Consider the following 3867-nt stretch of genomic DNA (forward strand, 5'->3'; position numbering starts at 1 on the left):
TGGGGGCAGATGCACATTCTAGGGAATTGCAAGCTGGTGGGGTCAGGGCTGGGGGTGAGCCATCTGTCGGGCAATGGCCGTCCTCCCCTCTCCCCAGTGCCCAGGCGGCCGGAGTTGAGGGCCCGCCCCCACCTGGCGTCTCTCTCTCCCTCCCTCTCTCGGCCCCTCTTGGCCTGCCTGCACCTCTTCCTCCTTCTTTGCCCCCCAAGGCCGGGGTCTAGCCAGCAGGGGCAGCCCTCCTTCACCACTGCCCCTGGCCCCACCTGGCATCCAAGACCTGAGGGTCCTGACAGACTCGTTCCAGCAGACCATGGGTGCCTCTGGGCTCCCCAGACCCCCCGCAGGCCAGGCCACGTGCCAGGAGGTGGGAGCAGACCCGGGAGCTGCCTGGAGCTGGGATATTCAGGGACAGGGACCTGGGCCCACATGACTGGGGCTGGGAAGACAGCTAGCTGGGGACATGAAGAGGAGGCCTCCATTGAGGAAGGAGTGGGCTTGGACGAGCAGCCCCTCGGGGAAGGTGCTCCACAGAGGCGGGCCCCGGCTGACAGGTGAGGGACAGCAGACCGCAGCTCCCACCCCAGGCTGATCTGGCTCCAACATCACGCCAGGAGCCCCCACTCTGGGTCAGGCTTGTGCAGGGCTTGCCTCCCTCCTCTGGGCCCGGCTGCAGCGCACAGGTCCTCTGTCCCCGCATCAGGACCCTGGGAGAAAGGGGCAGACACAGGAGGCCCCACCCCAGGGACTCGCCTTCCTCAGGAGGACCCTGGCCCTGGACCCACTGTGCTGTGTCCAGATGGCCCAGGGACGCAGGGCCTGTCCACTGGCCGCCCCTGCATGGGGGGAGATCCTCCCAGAGCTCCCTCCTCCTGTCCGATTGGCTTTTCCCCAGCTGCCTCCTCCCCACCAGCTGCCGGATTATTCTTTAATGTCAAGCACTGGTGGGTGGATGTCAGTTTTGGCCTCAGCCTCGGTCAGAAACCGCACTTGATAGGATAGCGCATTACTCCGTCCAAAGCCGGAGGGATCAGCTCTTCAAACCCATGGCTCTGTGAACCTCCCTCTCCACGCCCTCTCCATGCCCTGCCTGCTATACCCCATCCTTCCCATGTGGTGACAGCTGCTGGGCCCCTAAGCCCCCACCCACCCTCACCCCAACATGGCTTCTGCGAAACCGGGGGTCCGCGTCAGCATCCATTCTGCTCAGCAGGTTGGGGGCACGCAACCCCATTGCTGTCACCTTGTCACCTTCCCCACCACCAGCGATCTCACCCACAGCCCACCGTCACCCCACGCCCAGCATGCCCACCACCACCAGTGCGCGAGGTGCCCAGTGTCCGTGCCCCCGTCCCGGCCCGCCACTGCAGACGGCGCCCCCGACATCGACCCATACAACAGCACAATAGCACAACAGCGACAGACAGCTCTCCCGAGAAGAGGCACAGTGGCCGCGGAGCACGGGGCCAGGCGCTCCACGCCGCTCACCGTTGGGGGACGCAAACCAAGCCACCGTGAGACACGCCTCACCCCCAGGAGGATGGCTGCCGCCGGAGGAGAACCACAAGAGCTGGCGAGAACGTGCAGAAACGGGCCCGCGCGCGCTGCCGAGATGGCAACGTGGCGCAGCCGCTCGGAAACCGGTCTGGAGTTTCCTCAAAAAAACTAACCACAGAATTACCTCCTGAGCCCATGATTGCCCTTCTGAGAATGAACCCGAGGGAAAGCACAGCCGGGACATGCCCGTCTTCACAGCAGAGTGATTCCTAGGAGCCAAAAAGTGGAAGCAGACCAAGTGTCCACGAGCGGATACACGAAACATGGTCCATCCACACGATGGTGTTCAGCTTGAAAAGGGGGGAAATGTGAATACCTGCTACCTTGTGGATGAACCTGGAGGACATGGCATTGCGTGAAATGAGCCAGCTGCAAAAGGACAGATCCTGCAGGATTCCACGCATGCGAGTCACCTGGAGTCGGCCTGTGATGGTGGGGCCGGGGACTGGGGCGGGGAGGTGCGGCTTAATGGGGACACTGTCGGTTTGGGAGGACGGGAAGAGCTATGGGGATGGCTGCTCGGCAGTGTGAGTGAGGGAATACCACTGCACAGCCCACTTACAGGTGCTTAATAAGGTAAATTTTAGGTCATGCGTATTTTGTTTTAAGGAGAGAGAGGCTCAGCCCGTCAGGCCTGTGACACACAGATTCACCCACAGAAATTGCAAGGAAAACCCAGTGAGCATCTGGGGTCGAGGACAATATCCAGCTGACCCGGGGAGGAGGGGCCTCACCTCTGCCCTGAGTCATCTGAGGCTTCCCAGAGGCGGGAAGACACACCAGCGCCAGGCCTCCCGGACAGTGGCCCACCGGCCAAGCCTGTGTGGAAGGCCCCTAGCACAGTAGACTGGGGCCCCCCACGTCCGACCTGCAGCCTCTGCAGCACACAAGCTCCTGGTCAATGTTCTGTCCTGGTTCTGAGAGTCCGGGGGCTCACACCCCACCTTCTAGTGACATAAGCGGAATCCGACCGAATGATAATGAAGCTATGCCTTCAGCGAACCATCATGCCCCCCATCCCGGCAAGTCCCTGAAGCAGGCAGGTGTTGGCAGCAGGGGCTGGCCTGGCCTCTTCCCAGCCTCCTCTGTCCACAGCTCAAGCCTCCATCCTTGCCATTGTCCGGGCCTGTGTCTGCCTCCCCTGCTAAGGCAGAGTGTGGGCCTGGCCTCCCTGTTGGGCCCAGTACCCTCCCACTCCATTTGTGCCCAGAGCAAAGCCCAGCAGATTCTTGCGGGATGGATGAACAGATAATTGAACAGTGAAGGTACATCCAAGCCAGGGATGGGAAAGGTGAACACAGGGGTGGGTCTCCAGGGAGAACGTGGGCCAGAAGGGGGGGTCCAGACCCATGGCCCTGTCCACACTGGCTGACGCCTGCTAGCCACGAGCCCTTTGACCACCGCACATGGCAAGTACGTGCATTAATACATATTATCTGAGCACCTACCATGTGCAGAGCCTGTGCTGGGGCAGCCCAAAGTCTTGACAGATGCACATGAGATGGTTAACAGCATAGACTCTGGACTCAAGATACACCCTCAGCCCTGCCCTCTGCCAGCCATGTGAGCTCTCTGAGCCTCAGTTTCCTCCTGTGCGGAATGGGGATGGCAGCACCCACACCGTACCCTCGAGGGGAGAATGGAAGGGCATCAGATAAGGCAAGGCCAGGGGCAAGGCGCAGGTGTGTCGAGGGCCCAGCAGGGCAGAGAGGAGCCTGTGCTGAAGTCCTTGGGTGCTGCGCAGGGAGTACAGACCTCGCCTGTCGGCAATAGGGAGCCATGGGGGGCACCGGAGCTAGGGAGTGGTGCAAGCAGCCTCTTCCCCAAACCGTCCCTGGTGGCTGCAGCCCCTGTGGGCATGCCCCCAGTCCTGCGCCCATGCACACCCTTCCCCTCTCGGGATCACCGGGAAGGGGGACAGCACAGTCCAGGGTGAGCCATGTTCTCCCTCACAGCCCTACTCGGGAGTGGCCCGTAGGGGCTCGGAACAGGGGCCATCACGGGGGCCCCAAGACGACTCGGTTCCCCATCTCATCCCTCGGGTGTTTCCGGGGACCATGAGAGGTTAGCAAGTCATCAGCACCACCCAGAAGGGAGGATGCTGATGGAGAAGGGGGCTGGTGAGGACAAAGCCAGCTGGGAGATGTCAGGCGGGATACTTATGGAATTCTTCAATTAGAGGCTGGGAGGGTGAATATATTTATGATTCGAAGTGTCTCCTGAAACAACCACGCACCCTCAGAAATGTATGCAAATTCTCCTCTGGAGGGGGCGGGGTTGAGGTTGGTGGGGGGTGGGGGCTCTGCAGGGGGC

Source organism: Callorhinus ursinus, unplaced genomic scaffold (genome assembly GCF_003265705.2).
Source record: "Callorhinus ursinus isolate GAN/ISIS: 27379988/994484 unplaced genomic scaffold, GSC_fseal_2.0 scaffold5, whole genome shotgun sequence".
In the NCBI taxonomy this organism is placed as follows: Eukaryota; Metazoa; Chordata; class Mammalia; order Carnivora; family Otariidae; genus Callorhinus; species Callorhinus ursinus.